The 22427-nt window shown below is 39.2% G+C and overlaps 1 pseudogene; it reads right to left on the bottom strand.

The window, feature by feature from the left end:
- Nucleotides 1-3567: 3567 nt before the first annotated feature.
- Nucleotides 3568-22427, bottom strand: part of LOC117033710 (intraflagellar transport protein 22 homolog) — a 33081-nt pseudogene continuing 14221 nt past the window's right edge.

Here is a 22427-nt window from a genome sequence, read left to right as displayed (position 1 = left end):
TGATATCCCACTGTTATATGTGCACTGCTATAATTAGCAGTAACACTTAAATATATATCCCTGTATATTTCTCTCTGATGTCTTCCAAAGAAATAGATAAGGAAAATGGATGCATATTTTAAAGATGATTATTTATTGTTTTGGTATCTTCGTAGCTTCCACAAGGTTTAAATATATACAAGGAAAAGCTTCTTTATACATTTCATGGCTGTATAATCTTGTTATTCATAGAAATCATTTATCTTATTCTATATGCACATAGAAGTAAAATGAGAATAGTTAATTTTTCAATACTTTCTATAAATTTTATTTTTTCCTTCTTTTTTACTTTTTTCTGACATTCATTGTCAAGGAATAAGAAAGTCATTATATTTAGTAATTTTAAGGTTTTTTTTTTTTCCTGAGGCATAAACATTTTTTTACTATGTCTCTCAGATATGATGGCTATTTCTAAAGTAAGAAAAAGACAGAATACATACGAGATACAGATATTCAAAGAAATAGTCTGCTGGAAAATTCCCCAAACTTATATTCTATGGGAAATTAGTCTCAAAAGAGTCCCATCATCAAATAAGTTTGGAAGATGCTGCACCTTATTTTCCTTTTTGGAGATTTACAGCACACTTGAGAATATTTAAAGCCTTAGTAAATTTTGCAGAAAAGAAACTGGTTTATCAAGCCCCAGCATTTTTAAAACTTATTTGACAATGAAACACCTCTTTAAAAATTCATGAAATACCCATTAACATCCTGCTCGATTGTGGAAAAATTAGAGCCTTATATCCTTCCCAAATTATCCTTTACCCACAGGCAGAATATCCTGCACGTAGACTTTCGATCTTTATATGTGGACAATACTGAGTAATGCTCTTGGCCGACTGAGACAGACACAACAATGTAAATCCCTCTATTCCTTACCTGCCTTAATGACTTCATACCTTTTTATGACCTTCTTTACTATCTCATAAAATTGTTGTGAAAAATAATCAACTAAATGATCATTTGGTTTGTCAAATTAAGTGCTATATGAATGTTACAATAATAGCGACCATTAATTGAGCACCAATTTTATGTCAGGCAATGAAGCATTTAGACACTTTAATATAAGCTTTCTCTGTTCCACACAACAACTAGCAGAAGAGACATTGCATCCTCACATAAAATGTGAGGAAACTATCGTGGTCTTGCCTAAATTCACATCCTTCTACAGGATAAAGTCAGCATTGCACAACAATCTTCTTTTGTCTCCCAAGTCCCTACACTTTTCCCTACATGATACTGTCTTTCTAAATAGTGCGAATTCAGCCAGTCCCAGTAGATAATAAAATATGAAGTGATAAGAATAATGATGTCAATAGTGGTAATTAATAACAATCAGAAAAGTATTAAAACTATACATATTGTCATCGTGTAAAATTTATGGTGGTGCAATGTTTTAATATTATAAAGCCCACTCTATTTTCTCCCAACCCCACATCCAATTAATCACTAACTCTGGTTGATTCTTTCTTTAATATCTCTATAATCAATCTACTGCCACTAACAGTTCCTCAAGTCACCATCTTATCTGCTTTGGATTTTTACTACAATCAACACTTAAATGGTATCCTTACTTTCTTTCAATTCATTTTTTGCACTGCAACCGCAATGGTCTTTTTAAAACACAGATGTTGTTATTTGATTATTCGCTATTCAGTATAAAACCTCTATGACTTCCCACTGACAACAGGTTAAAGGCTGAACTTATAGATTTCTAGGATTCCTCATCTTTTGGCCCATTGCCTTCCTTTCTAGCTTCAAACTCCACGCTTTCTTACCTCATTTTAGGCCTTATCAATATCAAACTAACAATTTCATTGGTTCTAAAATGCACTTTTATTTTATTTCGTAACTTTATAACTCTGAAATGAAGATGTGTTTTACAATCAATGGTTTTAAAATAAAGGGCTACCTGACAATTGATAACTTCACACATTCAGTGAGGTGCTGTATTTCAGTTTTCCTATTGCCTCACACTTTCTTATCTGAAGGGCTATTCTCCTGGTTCTTCCTTCTGCCTGGAGGGCTCTTTGAACTTTTCTTCATTACCACTCCTAGTCTCAGCTGTTCTGTGGGAAGATTTTTATGATTCTCCAAGCTTGATTTAAGGATGCCCTTTTTGATGCCACTATATGACATTTATGAATGGTAGTTTGAAAGGATGTCCATAGTTCTTTTTTTAATTAATTAAATTTTTATTAGACATTGAACTAACCTGAAACCTTTAAATTGCAAGAGATGGAGATACAATAGATTTTCACTATTCATGATCATTACGTTCTATAAAGTTACGATGAACACTGTATTAGTGAATACCAAAGCACTGTTTCTGGGAAAATACAAGTTTTGGTTAATACATGCCTCTGATCACAATATTTTCATCAACCATTAATACATAACTTTATTATATGTATGCTTTTGTTTTATTTGATATATGTTGTTGATTAACATTGCACTCACAGCCAACAGCACTATATATAACTCATGCAGGGGTGAGGCTTATCTAATACATGGATTTTCTCTATAAGGCATATCACATCCTTTTTGTGCTTAGGGACCACTAGACAGCACTTCAGCACTGCATTTGGGGGCCATTTTAAAATAACCAATAAAAAGCACAAAAATATGAAAATGTGGCACTAGATAGACCAGGAGAAGGACACTTGTTTATCGTATGACAGCTAAAATACAGCAGAGCACTGCCTTGTTCAGCTTCAGTTGGGAATGTGTATACCCAGAGATTCAAATTTTTTGCCACTCTGAATAACTGTCAAAGTACTGTGATTATTGATTTTGGGGTTGTGAATAAATTTTAGCAAGTAGGCAAATTTGCAAATACAGAATCCATAAATGAGGATCAACGGTACCTTCCTTTGGCATTATAAGTACTTCAAGTATGCTCATTACCTAGGAAGATGGACACATGAGATTTAGACCAATTGCAGAAAATGAAGAATCTATAATATTTTGCATATCCAAGGTGTAGTACTTCAGTTTTTGACTCTACCTCACTATTATTTAGAAGAACAGAATGGAAGCTTTATAAAGGCAAGGATTTTTATGTTTTGTTCATGCTGTGTATCATTTGCAGCTGGAACGGTGTAACACATAGTAGATGCTCAACAAGTCATTGTTGAGTGAATTAAGGAATGAAAAATCACATTCCAACCAATACACATGGATTAAATTACAGTTGTATCATTGGGCTATGACAGTTACAATTCCACAAGTTTTGTTATTTGATGTATGTGAAGGGAAAAACAAAACACATCAATTTTCTAGCTCTTTGGAGAGGCCAAGGGCAAAGGAATCAAAATTCAATAATACAATTTTCTCAGCTGAACTAAGGGTAGAGTATAGGTGGTATGAGTCAACTCCCTAGGTGACTGGTACCTTTGAGCAGATAAGGAAAATTTCTTCTAGAGCCAACAGAGAAGAAAACATCAGTATCTGGATAAGATTTCAGATCTGCACTGGGAAAAAATGCTGACCTCACTTAGGATGTGGAAGAGTCCAGATCAAGACTGTTTAGGTATTAACTGACATCTTCTCCTGGTCTCTGCTCTCAGGCAATGAGTTGATTATGCTTTTTAAATACTTTATGAATTCCAACCAGATCTCTTCAGGGTCATTTTCAAGATTGGAGTGCACCAGCTTTAGCTTGTTCAAAGGTGATGACAAAGACAGGTTTCCTTTATCATTTCCAGAATCTGGTTTGTGGTGTGCAATTAATAGACACTGAGCATCCTATAAGAACCGTGGCTGGACAAAGCAGCAATACCACATCTTGATTTCCTTCAGGTGGCTTGGGATGTCAGTATTAAAGATGGTCACCACTCCAGTGAGAGTCTTTCATCAGTGCTGGCCAGCAAGACTCGCACTATGGATCGCCGACACAATCCCATGGCTTGAATTTTCACCCTGTGCCATTGTTGTTGTGATAACATGTGGGGTCTCAAACTCCAGGATCCTCACTCCTTGGGTTGGGTTGTATTCGGTGATGTCAGAAGAATCTGTCAGGAAGTTGGCCAAATGGTTTTTCTGCTATGGATTTCCCTACTGGCTCTGAGTTAACTCATCTCACCAGGGCCCCACAAAGAGGATCTTGGCCTTCAGCATTGCGGTCTGCCGCCAAAAGGCCCACCAGAGCCCACTCTAGCATAGTCCGAGACAGCGCTGTTGTCAGTATGGAGTGGAAGCCCTATTCATAGTTCTTTGATACTCCTTTCTTGTCTATATGAAGCCTAATTTCCTTCCCTTCTAGTGTGGGTTGTATTTAGTGACTTTCTAAAGAATAAAATGTGATAGAAGTAACTATACGTCATTTCCAAGATTAGGTCACAAAAAGACATTGTGTTTTCCTCCTGGATCTCTGTTGGATTGCTCTTTTTGGGGGAGGCTAGGTGCCATGTCCTTAGGAAACTCAAGTATCTCTATGGAGAGGTCCCATGACAAGGAACTGAGGCCTCCAGCCAAGAGCTGAGTGAGGGCACCATCTTGGAATCAGATTCTCAAACTCCAGTCAAGCTTTCACATAACTGCAGTCCTGGCCAACATCTTGCCTGCAATCTTATAAGAGACCCTGAGCCAGAACCACCTATCTAAACTGCTTCCAAATACTGACCCACAGACATTGGGAGAAGATAAATGTTTGTTGATTTTAGCCACTGTGTTCAGGGTGATTTGTAGCACAGCAATAGATAACTAATATAACACTGAATCAGAATTGTTTCTTTTCTTGACTCTATTTCCCTTTGGACTGAAGGCTACTGGAAAACAGGACTGGCACTCTGTTTATATTACCTCTCCAGTGGCTAACATAATACTTGTCATGCATTGTGGGCTCAAACATTTACGTGGAAGGAATGTTTACATGTACAAAATTTTTGTCTGGGCCAGTACTTCATTTTAGGCAACAAATCTTTCCCTTCTTCACCAGCAAGTATTTGCAAGACTTGGTATACATGACTGTTTATTTATGGTGCAAGAAAGAAAGTAGTTTTTATTGTTGTTGATGCTTACATTTTATTTTCCCATATAGTAGCCATAGTGCTCATTTAAAACTATTCTTCTGTCTGCTCAAAAACTCTCAGTGGTTTCCCATTGTACTTAAGATAAAATTCAACTCTCTTCTTATAGACTACAAAACTCTCCATGACCTAAACCCTGCTTACCTCTCTGACCTTACCATTCTCCAGAGACTCTGGTCTTCCTGTTCTTCAAAGACGCCAAGGTATTTTCTCTTCAAAGCCTTTATACTCACTCCTCCCCTTGCCTGAAGTTTTCCGCCTCTGTATTTTGCAAGGATAAATTTGTTTTATATAAATCAGATTTATAGGTTATGCCAATTCTTCAAAAAAATTACCCCATCTAAACTTGCCCTTCACCGCAACAGTAACTATTTGCCCCAATACCCTGATGTATTTTCTCCCTCTCTGCCAGCAATTATTCTATTTATATGTTCATTTGTTTTTTTGCTTTTCTTCCCTCTTCCTTAACCAGAAATGAGCCCAATGAGGGGGGAGACCTTGAGTCCCCCACTGTGTCTCCCAATGGCCAGCACAACTTCTTACACACAGTAAGTAATGAACAAATATCTGTTAGATGAACAGATAGAGGGAATGGTGGATGAATGAATGAAAGAGAAGTAGTGCATGGAAGAGACTGAGGGGTGCAAAGGATGTCCAGAATATGTCTCCTGCCAGTGTATCCCTTTCAACTTTATTTGAACCAGTACTAACAGAGAGGTCAGAATTAGAAAAGAAAATTTGTTTTTTAACAGATTTTGTGGGATTTGGCTCTAGTAAAGATGCTTCATGGCCTAGGTGAACAATTGTGATGAGAGACAGGGAGGGTCATTATCTCATTCACAGGGATCTCAGCATGACACTGCAACTTTAAAGAGGGGCATTTTGACAACTTCAGAGAGAGCTCCTTTGGAAAGAATTATCATCTTCCCAAGGATGGGCACTACTGACAGAGGCAACATTGAGTCTTCAGGCCCCTTCAAGGGAAGTGGAAATTGATGGGGGGAGAAACATCAGGAAAAGCTGGATAAAGCAGACACTTCATGATGAATCTGGTTGATAAACTACTTTGTGAACACATGTGGGTCAATCATTTGAGGATCCCTAGATGTATTGCCTAGGTATGTGGAGGGAAACTTCTCAGGGAAGGGGCTGGAGGTCTTGTTTTAGGGGAAAAAAAAGAACAGAAACACATGTTTTCAAGTTTTTCCATAGGCTGAAAATTTGAAAACTACTGTTCTAGAGTATTGAATTTGGAGTCAGAAGATCTGAATTTTAATTCTAGCTCTTTTACATTCTAGCTGTGACTTCAGGCAAGCTACACAGTCTTTCCAATTCCTATTTCTTTATCTGAAATACATGAATAATGTTATCTACTAAAGGGTATTATGAGGATCCAATGAGGTCAAATTTGAAAATATATATAAAAACATTTTTGTAAAATATAAAGTGCTATAAATGATAAATTCTTTATCATAATCACATTTGTAATAATCTGCCTCTCAATGCCTTTGACTCTTAAAATTTTCTCTCATTTGTATAACTAGGCTCCACAAGAGTCATATTTATTCTTCTAGATCCCACCCCCTGGGCCAGAGTTTGCTGGACTAGGAGTAGACATGTGACATAAGCGTACTCAGTTAGATGTTTCTTCTGGAGATTTTAGAATTGGGACTAAAAGACTCTAGTTTAGTCTGAGTTGATCTTTTGAATGACAAAGGCCTAAACCCATGAGCAAAGGGGTGCCATCATAAATCCACATCTTATTTCAAAGCAATGAAAGACATCAACAGACAGAAATGATGGAGCTTATTTTTAGAGAAAAGCTGCCTGGATTCAGGGTGGATTTTCAGTGCATGGATCCAGTCTCTGGAGATTGTGTCTTTTTTAAAAAAAAACAGATTTTATTTTTTAAAGATTTTCATTAAAATATAGCTAACATGTATTATTATATTAGTTTCAGGTTTACACCATAGTTATTCAACATTTATATACCTAAAGAAGTGATCACCATGATAAGTCCAGCAACCATCTGACACCATACCACATTATTACAGTCTTATTAACTATATTCCCTGTGCTGTACATTACACCTCCATGACTTGTTTATTTTATACCTGGAAACTGGAAACTTTTATTCCCCTTCACCTCCCCACCCATTTCAATTTTTCAATTATAGTTGACATTCAGTATAATTTTACATTAATTTCAGGTGTACAGTATAGTGATTAGACATTTATATAATTTAAGAAGTGACCCCATCCCACCCCCGACTAATCTAGTACCCACCTGGCACTATATATATTTATACCATATTATTAATTATATTCCCTATGCTTCACTCTACATTCCCATGACTATTTTATAACTACCAATTTGTACGTTTTTTTCACGTTTTTTTTAATTAGTTTCAAGTATACAAAAGAATGCAATAGACATTTCATCCCTCACAAAGTGATAACCCCCACCCCCAATCTATTGCCTTCTGACATTGTATATATCTATTACAATTCCATTGACTCTATTCCTTATGCTATAGTCCATATCCCGTGACAATATGTATTAAATTGTTGACATACAATATTATTCAACTTCAGCTTCAGATGTACAGTTCAGTGGTTAAGCATCTACACCATCCATGAAGTGGTCTCCCTAATAAGATCTGTTCCCATCTGACACCGTACAAAATCTTTACAACATTATTGATTATATTCTGCAAACTGTCTTTTATATCCCCGTGGCAATATTGTAGTTACCAATTTACGCTGTCTAATCCCTTCCCCTTCTTCTTCATCCCCGTCCACCTCCCTTCTAGCAACCATCAGTTTTTCCTCTATAACTCTGAGACTATTTCTGCTTACTTTGCTCATTTATTCAGATCTTTAGATTCCACACATAAGTGAGATCATATATATTTGTCTTTCTCCAAGTGACTTATTTCACTTAGCGTAATATTCTCTAGGTCCATCCATATCGTTGCAAATGATAAGATTTAATTCTTCTTTATAGCCAAGTAATATTCCATTGTATAAACGTACCACAGTTTCTTAATCCAGTCGTCTACCAATGAGCATCTCAGTTGTTTCCAAGTTTTGGCTATTGTAAATAGCACTGCAATAAATATAGGGGAGCATATATTTTTTCGAATTAGCATCTTGGATTTCTCTAGATAGATACCTAAGTGTGGAATTGCTGAGTCATAAGGCAATTTCCAGTTTTTTGAGATACCTCCATACTGATTTCCATTGTGGCTACACCAATCTGCAATCCCACCAAAAGTGCACCAGTGTTCCTTTTTCTCTACAACCTCGCCAGCACTTGTTGTTTGTTGATTTATTGATGATAGACATTCTGACCACAGTGAGGTAATAGCTCATTGTGGTTTTTATTTGCATTTCTCTTTTGATTAGTGAGCTTGAGCATTTTTTCATATGTCTGTTGGCCATCTGAATATCCTTCCTCTTTAGAGAAATGTCCCTTCATTTTCTCTGCCCATTTTTTAATTGGGTTGCTTGTTTTTTGGTTTTGAGCTGAATGAGTGTTTTATAATTTTTGGATATTAATCACTTATCAGATGTATCATTGACAATTATCTTCTCCCTTTCAGTAGGCTGCCTTTTTGTTTTATTGATGGTTTCCTTTGCGTGAAAAATCTTTTAAGCTTGATGTAATCCCATATGTTTATTTTTTCTTTTACTTCCATTGTTCGAGGGGATATATCAGTAAAAATATTACTCAGAGTAATATCTGCAAATTTACTCCCTATATTTTCTTCTAGGAGTTTATGGTTTCAGGTCTTATATTTAAGTCTTTAACCTATTTTGAATTTGTTCTTGTATATGGTGTAAAGAGGTGGTCCAGTTTCATGTTTTTGCATGTGTCAGTCACGTTTTCCCTGTACCATTTATTAAATAGACTGTCTTTACCCCAATGTAAATTCCTGCTTCTATAGTCATAGATTAAATGACCATATATGAATGGATTTATTTCTGGGCTCTCTATTCTGTTCCATTGATCTATGTTTCTGTTTTCATGCCATACTGTTTTGACTACTATAGCCTTGTAGTAAGATTTGATGTCAGATAGCATACCTCCCACTTTGTTCTTATTTACCAAGATTGTGTGGCTATTTGAGGTCTTTTATGGTTCCACATAAATTTTAGGATTATATATTCCATTTCTGAGAAAAATGTCATTGGTAGTTTGATAGGAATTGCGTTAAATCTATATATTGCCTTAGGTAGTATGGACATTTTAACTACATTGCTTTTTCCTATCCATGAACATGGTATGTGTTTCCATTTATGTGTATCTTCTTTGATTTCTCTCTTCAGTGTCTTATAATTTTCTGAGTACAAGTCTTTTACTTCTTTGTTAAATTTATTCCTGGGTACTTTATTGTTTTTGAAGCAATTGTAACTGGGATTGATTTCTGATTTCTCCATCTGATAGTTTATTATTGGTGTATACAAATGCAACTGATTTCTGAATATTAATTTTGTATCCTGCTACTTTACTAAATTCGTTTATCAGTTCTAATAGTTGATTGGTGGAGTCTTTGGGGTTCTCTCTATATAGTATCATGTCATCTGCATATAAAGACAATTTTACTTCCTCTTTTCCAATTTGGATTCCTTTTATTTCTTTTTCTTGTCTGATTGCTGTGGATAGAACTTCCAGCACAATGTTGAATAGAAGAGGAGAAAGTGGACAACCTTGCCTTGTTCTTGATCTTAAGGAGAAAGGTTTTAGCCTTTTCTCATTGAGTATTATGTTAGCTGTGGGTTTATCATATATGGCCTTTATTATGTTGAGATCTGATCCTTCTATTCCCATTTTGCTAAGAGTTTTCATCATAAATGGCTGCTGGATTTTGTCGAATGCTTTTTATGCATCTAATGATATGATCATATGATTTTTATTTTTCATTTTGTTAATGTGCATCACGTTAATTGATTTGTGGATATTGAACCAACCTTGCATATCAGGAATGAATCCCACTGTATCATAGTGTATGATGTTTTTAATGTGTTGCTGAATACAGTTTGGTAGTATTTTGTTGAGAATTTTTGTATCTATGCTTATTAGGGATATCGGCCTGTAGTTTTCTTTTTTTGTAATGTCTTTGTCTGGTTTTGGGATCAGAGTAATAGTGGCCTTATAAAATGTGCTTGCAAGCCTTCCCTCTTTCCGGATTTGTTTGGAATAGTTTGAGGAGAATATGTGTTAATTCTTTTTTGAATGTTTTATAAAATTTACCTGTGAAGCCTTCTGTTCCAGGACTTTTGCTTGTTGGGAGTTTGTCGATTACTGATTCAATTTTTTTTTAGTAGTAATCAGTCTGTTCAGACTTTCTGTTTCTTCTTGATTCAGTCTTGAAAGATTGTATGCTTCTAGAAATTTAACCAGTTCTTCCAGATTGTCTAATTTGTTGGCGTAGAGTTGCTCATAGTATTTTCTTAAAATTTTCTGTATTTCTGTGGTATCTGTTGTCATTTCTCCTCTTTCATTTCTGATTTGATTAATTTGGGTCCTCTCTCTCTTTTTCTTGGTGAGTTTGGCTAAGGGTTTGTCAATATTTTTTATGTTTTCAAAAATCCAGCTCTTGATTTCATTGATCTTTTATATTGTTTTTTTGGTCTCTATTTCATTTATTCTGCTCTGATTTTTATTATTTCCTTCCTTGTAGTCCCTTTTGGCTTGTTTTGTTCTTCTTTTTCCAGTTCCCTTAGATGTAAAGATAGCCTGTTGATTTGAGATTTTTCTTGTTTCTTGAGATAGGCCTGCATTGCTATGAATTTCCCTCTTAGGACTGCTTTCACTACATCCCATAGATTTTGGGTAGTTGTGTTTTCATTTTTGTTTGTCTCAAGGTATCTTTTGATCTCTTTCTTGATTTCATTATTGACCCATTTGCTATTTAGTAACATGTTATTCAGCCTCCATGTATTAGTATGTTTTCCAGATTTCTTCTTGTAATTGATTTATAATTTCATAGCATTGTGGTCAGACAAGATGCTTGATATGATTTCAATCTTCTTAAATTTATTGAGACTTGTTTTGTGGCCTCGCATATGGTCTATCTTGGAAAATGTTCCATGTGCACTTGAGAAGAATGTATATTCTGCTGATTTGGGGTGAAATGCTCTAAAAATGTCGGTTAAATCCAACTTGTATAAAGTGTCAATTAAGACCACTGTTTCTGTGTTGATTTTCTGTCTAGAGGATCTGTCCATTGGTGACAATAGGGTGTAGATATCCCCTACTACGATAGTGCTACTGTTGATCTCTGACTTTATGTCAGTCATAAACTTTTTTATATATTTAGGAGCTCCTATTTTTGGTACATAGATGTTTACTAGGGTTATATCTTCTTGTTGAATCAATCCCTTTATAATTATGCAGTGCCCTTCTTTGTCTTTTATTGTAATCTTCATTTTAAAGTCTATTTTGTTCAAAATAAGTATTGCTATGCCAACTTGTTTCTCATTTCCATTTGAGTGAAATAACTTATTCCATCCCTTTACTTTCACTCTGTGTGTATTTTTTTTATTTGAGATAAGTCTCTTGTAAACGATGTATGTATGGCTCCTGTTTTTTTATCCACTCAGCCATTCTATGTCTTTTGATTGGAGTGTTTAGCCCATTCACATTTAAAGTGATTATTGATAGGTACATATTTATTGCTGTTTTGTTATTCATATTTCTGGTCTTTCTTTGTTAATTTGTTTTTTTCCCTTTCTTCTGTTTAGAAAAGCCCTTTTAACATTTCCTGCAATGATGATTTGGTGGTAGTGAATTCCTTCAGCTTATTCTTTTCTGAGTAGCTCCTTATCTCTCCTTCAATTTTAAATGATAGCCTTGCTGGGTAGAGCAATCTAAGTTGTAGGCCTTTGTTTTTCATCACTTTGAATATTTTCCTGCCACTCCCTTCTGGCCTGCAGAATTTCTGTAGAAAAGTCTTGATATAGTCTTATAGGAGTTCCCTTGTATGTAACCCACTGTCTTTCTCTTGCTACTTTTAGGATTCTCAGTTTGTCTTTAACCTTTGACATTTTAAGTATAATGCGTCTTGGTGTGGGACTGTTTGCTTTCATGTTGTTTGGAACTCTCCTCACTTCCTGGGCTTGTATGTCGATTTTCTTCTTGAGGGTGGGGAAGTTTTCAGTCATTATTTCTTCAAATATGTTCTTGATCCCTTGTTCCTTCTCTTCTCCTTCTGGTGTTCCTATGATGTGAATGTTGTTGCACTTGATGTTTTCCCACAGGTCTCTTAAACTATTTTCATTGTTTTTTATTCTTTTTTCTTTTTGTTGTTCTGATTGGGTGATTTCTGCTATCTTGCCTTCTAAATCACTGATACAATCCTCTGCTTCACCTAATGTACTGGTGATTCCTTCGAGTGTGTCCTTCATTTCAGTTATTGTATTCTTTAGTTCTAACTGGTTGTTTTTTTTATGATTTCTCTATCCTTCTTTATGTCTTCACTAAGTTTCTTAAACATTCTTACCATCAGTGTTCTAAACTCTGTCTCTGGTAGGTTGGATGCCTCTGTTTCATTTAGTTCCATCTCTAGAGGTTTTTATAGATCTTTAATTTGGGACATGTTTCTTTGTTTCCTCATTCTGGCTGTCACTCTGTGATTGCTTCAATTCATTAAGGAGACCACCTATGTCTCTCTGTCGTTGCTGGGTGGTCTTATGCAGTATGTGTCCTTTATATTCGTATTGCACAGACTCCCTATTCTCCTGTCCTGTGTGTTCCAGAGGTGTTGCTGTTGTAGTTGATTTTTAATTGCTTTTGGCTTGTCTGAGGGTGGGATTGATCCTCAGTCTGATTAGCTGGGAGAATTAGCTCTGCTCACAGTATATGAGCTGCTGTGTGGAGGTTGACCCCCTCAGAGGAGGCTTCGCCCCTGCGGGCTCTTGTGCCTGTGGAAAATTTCCTTTGAGAGTGCTGCTTATAAGTTCAACCAGGTAGTACTCTGGTTTGGTCCATCATTGGCTTCTGGGTGTATTGGCTCTGGTGTCTCTTGGGCGGGGCTCCCACTCAGGGCTATTTCAACCCTGTCTGATACCAGACTGTGGCTACCTGGTAGGTGTCTCAAAACTGTATGCCATTGGCTACTGCCCATGCTGGATCTGGAGTCATGTGGGGGTGGCCTCTGTGAATTGAGGTTGGCTGTCACCAATATTTGTCCTGAGGCAGTTGAGCAAAGGCCCAGAGCCCCCTAGGCCTGTTGCCATCTTACAGTTGCCCATGAGACCCAACTATTGAAAGAGGCTCATTTGGAACATGTGTCTGGCTATTTGACCCAGTGTTGAGGGTGCCCTCGGTGATGCAGCACTAGTTGGGCAGGATGGAGGTTAAGTGAGTTACGAGACATGATCGGTGGTTTTTAAGACGTTAATGCAGATCCAGATCTTACACCAATATCTGGCCTTTGACCCCTTTTTACAGCAACCCAAGAGCACTACAGCCAGCCTCTACCTCAATTTCACTAATTCCCAAGAGCTGCTCCTGAGTGTCTGTGGTACAGGTTTGGGGTCACTGAACACCATGAAGATGAGCTCAGGGTTCTGCGGACTGTCTGCTATTGTAAAACACCTTTTCCACAGTTTGTGGGGGTGGGTTCAGTCACCCAGGCACCCAAAGTGCCCCTTTAATACAGCTATAGGGGGCGAGGTGATGTTACAGGTGGGTAAAGACTGGTCTGTGGTTTCTACAAATTCAGTATAGTCTCAGATCTTGGACCAATGCTAGGCCTTCATCCATTTTGCAAAAAAAAAAACAAAGCAGGGTAAACCAACAACACCAAAAAACAAATATATACCCACAAAATCTTGAAAAACAATGATCATACAGGAGAAACAAAAATATATAAAAGAGACAAAAACAGCAGAACAAGATGGAAAAACAGTAACCAAAGCAATAACAAGACAAACGAACTTGGGAAACAACAACAAAAAGAAAACAGATGAAAGAAAAAGAAGAAAAAGGAACAGAAAGGTGAAAGAGAAAGAAAAGGGGAAAAAAGGATAAAAATAAAAAAGGAAAATGGTAATAATAATAAAAAAGGGAGGGGGAAGTAAAAAGAGAAGCACTAAAAGAAAAAATCTCAAAACAACAACAAAAATGTAAATACATAAATGTCATGCAGGGTGTCATGTGGGACCTCAACTCCCGCTCCCCGCATGAGAATCCAGGATATGGTGAGAAACACCTATGGAGTCATAGATAGGGGAGTCATAACACTATATTCTCACTGGCGGCTGGGTTGGAGACACAGGAAACAGGAGCTACACTATCCACAACCTGCCGTTAATTTCTATCTGCTAACCAACCTTACTTGCTAGCTGCAATCCGCCGTACTAACTGCAATCTGCTCTTGCTAGCTCAGCCACCATTTTCTTGCTAGCCCCCATTTGCTGCTACCATAGCCATGGCAGTTATGTTAGTGGCCAGTGGCTCACTGGTTATAGTTGACGGCCAGCTAGCCACAGCTGATGGCCATCCAATCACAGTTGATGGCCATTTACTACCTGAGCCAGCACCTTTCCATGTGAGGGTGAGAGCCTGGAAACTGCACTCCTGGCTCTGTCCTCACAATAAAATAAAATAAAAAACAGAAAAAGAAAAGAAAGAAGAATAAAAGAAAGAAAAAAAAGACTCTCTGCCCACTTTAATCTGCAGGCCACTTACTCAGCAATAGAGTCTCTGGGCGACTGCACCAATTGTGCTGAGGGGACAGGCCCAGCACCTCATGTGCTGGCTTCTCTCTCAGCCTCACGGTGAGTTGCCCGCAATTGGCTGCTGTGGACTCTGGGAGCATGCTCACCACCAAAACTTCCCATATGTTGCTGTATGCTGTCCACTGCTGCAAAAACCCTCTATGGCCTGTGGAGGTGGGGGGCCAGGCACCAGGGGCCCAGGGTGCCCCGGCAATACGTCTCTAGGTGGGCGCGGCAGGCTCCCAGGGCACCACAGGGTGTGGTCATGAGCAGCCCATGCTCTTGCACTGGCAATGTTATGCAGGGACTCAGCTCCCGTTCCCCACACAAGAACACAGGATATGGGGAGGCTGAGAAGGAACACCAACGGAGCCATAGATAGGGGAGTCATACCACTATATTCTTGCTGGTGGCTGGTGAAGACACAGGAAGCAGGAGCCACAAAATGCATAATCTGCCATTCGCTTCTCTGCCAACCAATCAACCCCCTATCATAGCCACGGCAGTTATATTAGTGGCTAATGGCTAACTGGTTACAGCTGATGGCCAACTCGTCACAGCTGATGACCATCTACTACCTGAGTCAGCACCTTTCCACATGAGGCCGATAGCCTGGAAACTGCTCTCTGGGACTCTGTTCCCACAGGCAACCAGCCTACACAAATGTGCCATGAATGCCTTAGCCATATCAATCTCCCATGCAGCTCCCGGGCCAGCATTCTCAGGAAAACTCTCAGCTTCTGCTTGTCCTAATCAGCAGCCCACAGGTCACTCAGAGCAGCCCGACATCCAGGCACCACTCTGGCGAAGTTGCACATACAGTATATAGAGTGGGGACCCAAGGCAGCATGCACCTGTGTCTCAATTAGCAGCCTGTCCGAGCCAGAATGCCCTGACAGTCAGGCCTCTCCCTAGCAATGGATCACAAACCTTGTGCAGAGCAGGACCCAAGGCAGCATGAGTGTGCACACACCTGCGCTGATTCTACCAGACCAATGCAGTCCTGAACCTGACCTTCTATGGGAGGCCTTACCCTGAGAAAATGGTGCCCTCCTGTGCACCACTCATGTGTGAGCTCTACACAGGGGGAACAATGGTCTGAAAACCTCCAGCTGCATGCCACAGGCGCTCAGTTGTCTTTCCCCGCAGGCTCCTGGGACCCCAACCGCAGAGTCACTCCCTCCACCAGGGAGCTCACCAGAGTGATTCCATGAGCCAGCTCCACAGGAGGGCAACTGGGTCTCTAGTTGCCCTCTGCCCCACCGAGTTGAACAAAGAGAGTCCTCACTGATTTCTACTGCCAGCTATCATGGAACTCTCATTTCTGGCAAAGGGACTGTGGGGACAGAGCCAGAAGTGCAGTTTCCATGCTCTTGGCCTCACGTGAAAAGGTGCTGGCTCAGGTAGTAAATGGCCATCAACTGTGATTGGATGGCCATCAGCTGTGGCTAGTTGGCTGTCAGCTGTAACCAGTGAGCTATTGGCCACTAATATAACTGTCGTGGCTATGCTAGCAGAAAATGGGGGGCTAGCAAGAAGATGGTGGCTGAGCTAGCAAGAGCGGACTACAGCTAGCAAGTGGAGTTGATTGGTTAGCAGAAAAACGGAAGGCAGATTGCGGATAGTGTGGCTCCTGTTTCCTGTTTCTCCAACCCAGCCACCAGCGAGACTATAGTGGTATAACTCCCCTGTCTATGGCTCCGTGGGTGTTCCTTTTTGGCCTCACCATATCCTGCATTCTTATGTAGGGAGCAGGACCAGAGGCCCCACATGACACCCTGCATGACTGGGCTGGGGAGCCTGGAGTGAAGCTGGAGTGTCCCTCCCAACAGAGGAAGCCTCCACCACCAAGGTGCCCCTCAGGGGGTTCACCCTCTCTTTGTGGGCCTGGATTCAGCCTACCTTACGTCTTTGCCCCTCCTACGAGTCTCGATGTGGTTGCCTTTTCTTTAAACCCTTAGTTTAGAGGTTCTGTTCAGCTAGTGGTCAGATGAATTCCAAAGTTGAATGTTGTATAAATTATTTGTAGTTTTGGTGTGATCCTGGGATGTAGTTGGCACAGTGCCCATCTATTCCACCATCATTGTTCCTTGTGGGGACAGAGTCCCAGAGAGCAGTTTCCAGGCTCACAGCCTCACATGGAAAGGTGCTGACTCGGGTAGTAGATGGCCATCAGATGTGGCTAATTGACCATCAGCTGTAACCAGTTAGCCAATTAGCCACTGATATAACTGCCGTGGCTGTGTTGGTTGGTCAGTTGGTTGGTTGGCAGGCAGAGAAGTGGACAGCAGGTTGCAGGTCGTGTGGATCCACCCTCCAGTGAGACTATAGTGCCTCCAGTGAGACTATAGTGGTATGACTCCCCTATCTATGGCTCCGTGGGTGTTCCTTTTTGGCCTAGCCATATCCTGCATTCGTATGTGGGGAGCGGGAGCTGAGACCACACAGGCCGTCGTGAGCGATAAATGGTGCAGCGAGCAGGGTATGGTGCCAGCCGAAACTTACCGAAGGATGATGGAGCAGTTAGTGCGTGTGAAAGCTCAGCTTCGCGAGGCCTGTGAGGAGCGACACCGGGAACGGGAGGCGCAGTCTGCCTGGGAGACTCAAACCTCCAGATGGCACGCGGCCCTGTTGGCCAGAGCAAGTCATCTTCCTTTTGGTGGTCTGCTGTGGCTGTGGGCTCCTCGAGTTGTGGACATCTTACACGAAGGCCTCCGCCCACTCAGACTCCTAGCACAGCGAGCAGGATTCTGGCCAGGTAGGAATGGAGTCTGACTCTGGGCAGGAGGACTGGTGGCCCACATAGAGTGTATTGTGCCTGGTGGCCACTGTTCTCAGGAGTTGGACCCCCAAGGAGGGGTGGGAGGACATGGATGTCTCTCCAGCCAGCATGGAGAGGGCCCTGCAGGTTTTGGCTGAGCAGTTGCCAGAGGAGGCAAAGGCTACAGCCGGCCGTGTGGGCTGGATGTTTCTCACAGCCTTGAGTCTCAACACGGAAAAAGTGCTTAATGAAATAGCTCAGGTGCTGAACCAGGTGTCCTGGTTGGAGGCCCTGGAAGCTCGGTCTGCCTGTTAGAAGAGGGGTCCCACAGTGGAGACTCTGCATCAGAGGCGGAGGAAGCGAGTGGAGACAATGTAGCTCCCAATCCCCAAGCCCATCCAATCTTGAAACAAAGGGTAAAATGTGAGCAACCTTTGGGCCTCGGGGGTGTTGCTGCCGGCAACCCAGCTGTGACTGAATTCACAACCTATACCCCATTCACTCCCACTGAGTTGCAGGAGCTGGGGAGGCGGTACAGACAGAGCCCTGGAGAGCCAGCCTCGGCTTGGCTATTACGTTTATGGGATGAGGGAGCAGACAACATTCTCTGCTCCCCAGGCGAGATGGAAAAGCTAGCCTTCGTGACAGTGCATCCGTCCCTGCGACAACAGTTACAGACTGCCATAGGTTGGCCCAAGACCAGGGTAACTACACTCAAATGGAGTGGCTTACTGCTGCGGTACGCACAGTATGGGGACAGGCTGGCGAGCTGCCAGACACTGAGTAAATGGCAGTCATATATGGAACTTACTCAAATCATCCGTGAAATGGGTATGAGACATGCTATTTTCAACCCTAATATGTGGGGAGCAGGAGCAGAGACTCCGCAGGCCGCCTCATACGACAAATGGCGCAGCGAGCAGGGTCCCCCGCATGACACTCCTCCTCCAAGATCTCTGTGTCTTAATTATAAGTTCTTTGTTTTAATTATAAGTGTCCCTTTCTTAAGTTAAAGTTGGCTCCTGTTCTTTTACAAAGAAAGAATCTTAATACATATAGTATATATGTATATAGTATGTAGGTATAATATGTATATATAATATATCTATATTATACATATATCTATATTATATATACATATTAAACCTACATACTATATATATATTATATACATATTATATCTATATTCTAGTAGGTTGATACAAAAGTAATTGCAGTTTAAATGGTTACAAATAATTGCAAAAACCACAGTTACTGTTGCACCAACCTATATACACAGATGGCTAGCTCTATTACCAAAATGATAGTCTGGCAAAAGAAAAACACTGCATTGCAACCTTGAACACATGGAGCTCATATTATAAGCATGTGGTGTATCTGCTTTCTAGTTTGTTACAATTACATCTGTATGGTGATTTAAAGTTTGCCAAAAGGAGCATTATATGAAGTAAGTTGATAACTATAATAATACCAATAATAGTAATGACAGTACTTAATAAAAATCAGAAAGATTTTTGAATCTCTATGCATGGCAGGTGTAAAATGTTCAGCAGTTGATTATAATATTGGCCATCATATTGGCCATAATATTGGCCATCACTTGCTTGGCTTTTAGTCATATGACATAGACAGTACTTTCATATGGTAATATCAGGAGCCATGGCTCCTCTCTCTGCTCTCCTCTTACCTTTCTTATTTAAATAAATTCAATCTGTTTGGAAACACTTTTCTTTTCAGAAGCTTGCAGTGTCCATAGTACTAATCAGACAAAATAAATCGTCCAGTCAAAGATAATAATAATGTTTACTCCCATTATTTTGTCCATTCATCATCTGGGATGTTTACAATTGTCCATACTGATCTTTGGCTTCTATAAAAACTTTAAGCAGGTTGTTGCTTTAATATATCAAAAAGCCATATGTTAATAAATTTTTAGGAACATGTTACCAATGCTATATAATGTCCATCTTGCTCCACATAATCTTACTGCACAGTTAATGCCCATACAACTGAAACTTGCTTCCTTGGCATGCCAATTGTTTTAGTAATAATAATTGAAAACTAGTAATGTTTTGTAAAACAAAATATGAAACTCTAGATATGGACACCTTTGCTGGCTTGGAATCTGACAATGGGAAAGAATACGGGGAATCAACACTGTGCTGAAGGGCCTGAGGCCTAGGGTGACATAGCATGTGTATAAAATTGAACTTTATGATTTGTAGGGTAAGCGTAAATGCATGTATGCACATATGTGTTTATGAATAGGGATTAACCTCTTATAAAGGACCTACAAAGTGTTTAATTCATTTGTTCCCAAATTATTTTATAATGATACAGTTACCTTCAAAAACCTATTTTTATGAAGACCTTTGGTCACAAATGTTTGCACATCTGAATAGGCTGAGCCTGAATTAAGAAAGCAAGTATATATACAACCTCAATATTTTGTAGGGAGACACGTATGCATTAATTTAAAGAAGTATGAATTACATAATTTTATATAATAAATTATGGCATTTTATTAAATTAGCATTCTTTTCAAGTTTGTTTCATGAATTATAAATTTAACTGTTAATAAACCACATTCATTGAAAGTAAAACTTTCAAAAATATTTTCTGTCTGAAATACTAGTTTTACAGAAATGGTTATATGCATTTTTTAAATGATACTCTTGGTTATATGGCACAAAGGCAAGTAGTTGAGTTCAGCTCCCCACCTCCTCCCCCCAGAAAAGTAAATGACAGAAAATATATATTCTGATGTTTCCCATACCACTCTGAGTCTATTTGCATCATTTTACATAACATGTTTTGTCAGTTTTTGTGTTATTTTCTTCCTAATGGACTACTGACTTCATGATCTTAGAAATGGGCCTTATTCTTTTACTCACTAATGCATTGCACAATGCTTTGCATGTAATATCTGCAACAATAATCATTTGTTGAATGAATGAGTAAATTAATGAACAAATGAATGAATGAATCCGCGTGTTTAGCTTTCACTGACAATTTTCATGGATTTTCTCAATGGGGTAAAGAATTATTATTATACACTACAAGGCACAGAGGGTTAAGCTTCTGCTAGTTAATAAAGCCAGATAATGATTTTCAACATGGCCTCTTTAAAATTTCCCCTTAAGCCATTGGTTCCTATCAATTCATGTTTATTGGTCTAGAAAATAGATTAGTCAAAGCTGGTCCCGTGAAGAATGCTCAAGAAACTTAACTAGAAACCAGGAAGAAAGGGGAATTTTGAAAGTTGCAGCAAGATCCATAGTCATTCTGTGTTCTCAGAATTTCCACTCCAAAGACCCTTTACAGCTTTCTCAAGTTGAGTTTTCAGGCTAGGTATTTAGTTGGACAACAACATTGCAAAAGATCATTCTTTAGTGAGTCCTATGTTGTTTCTTTGTTCTTTAAGAGGTTTGGGGCACATATGGAAAGTACAAAGTTCGTTTTCAGTAGTTATTTTTTTTAAGAATGGGCTCATTTTCATCCTGAGAACACCTACATTTATTAATGTCTTTAAGGGCAACCATTAGTGATTTTTTACAATGACTTTGCACAGCTCTTTTTCCAAGTTTTTTTTTTTTTTTTTCTTTCTGGTGCTCTAAGTATCTGGAATTAGAAAAGATTGGCTCAATGTGGAGAAACCACAAATTTACAGCATTTGTTTAATTCCCATGCACCTGTATCTATACCCAGTTGTGTCTACACAATTATGACTTCCCATCAGGTTTGTTGACTTTGTGTTACCATCAACACAAGCAGAGACCAGTTGGAGCCATTGACTGATTTCAGGGGTGGTCCTGTCTTCATGCTGAATTTTATTCACTGCAGTCTCTCTTTCAACTAGCAGCATCCATTTGCTCATAGACCTAATTCCATTCCAAATGATTTCATCGCTGTCAATCTCTGTTCCCTAAACTAAGAGTTAGAAGATTCCAGAGCTTTACCCTGAAACTCCAGGTTTTTATTTGGCATTTGGAAAAAGTGACCTGTATGCTCAGGGTCAGGTTTGACTTTCCAGATCACTTTATATGTTCACAAAACAGCTCCTGAGTTTCAGCTTGAGTCTCTCTACAAGAAGATCCAAGTTTCTTTATTGTAAGTTCCTTGGGGATTTTGCCTTTGTATCTCTTTGCAAGCACTTAGTGTTAGCAGTGAATGAAATACCAGATTGCAATCCTTTCTGACCTTCTAAGGCAGCTAATGAGATCAGAGGTGCTCTCTGTTTCTATCCACCCTTCTAACATATCACATGAGATAAGATATCAGGTTTTCCCACCAAGCAAACCAAGAGGAAGCAAAAAGAAACACAGAAGGATAAGAAGACAGCTTGGGATGGGATAACTTCTGCCTTGTAGCCTACCTGTTAAACCAGAGCCACAATCCAATCCAAGTCATGAACAAGAGCAGGAAGAAAATAAATTTACTCCAAATTAGCTCACTCAACAGGCCAGTAGCAAGCTAATTCTTAAGCATTTAATTCAGTCAATTGGCACTCAAACAAGGAGAGGCAGAAACACAGGGTGTAGTCTTTATAAGGTTGTTAATGTGACCCAAACTCATAAGAGTAAATTAAAATTTTCAGTCTTCTCCCAATTCTTCAGTATTGTATAGATACACGTTTTCAAATGGAAGTTTGGTGTCCTACTCTGTGAGCTAGTCTCAGGTTCACCACCACTTACTCATTTACTTAAACTTTCTTGCCTCAGTTTCCTTATCTGTAAATGGGGATAGTAGTAGCAATATGTATAAGGATTAAGGATAATAATTCATTTAATGCCCTTATTAAGTGCTCAGTTGATATTAACTGTCATTATAATTATCTGTACATATTCACATTTGAGACCCTGAAAGACA

This window comes from Rhinolophus ferrumequinum, chromosome 14 (assembly GCF_004115265.2).
Source record: "Rhinolophus ferrumequinum isolate MPI-CBG mRhiFer1 chromosome 14, mRhiFer1_v1.p, whole genome shotgun sequence".
Taxonomy (NCBI): Eukaryota; Metazoa; Chordata; class Mammalia; order Chiroptera; family Rhinolophidae; genus Rhinolophus; species Rhinolophus ferrumequinum.
This window is presented reverse-complemented; position numbering and strand designations above follow the sequence as displayed.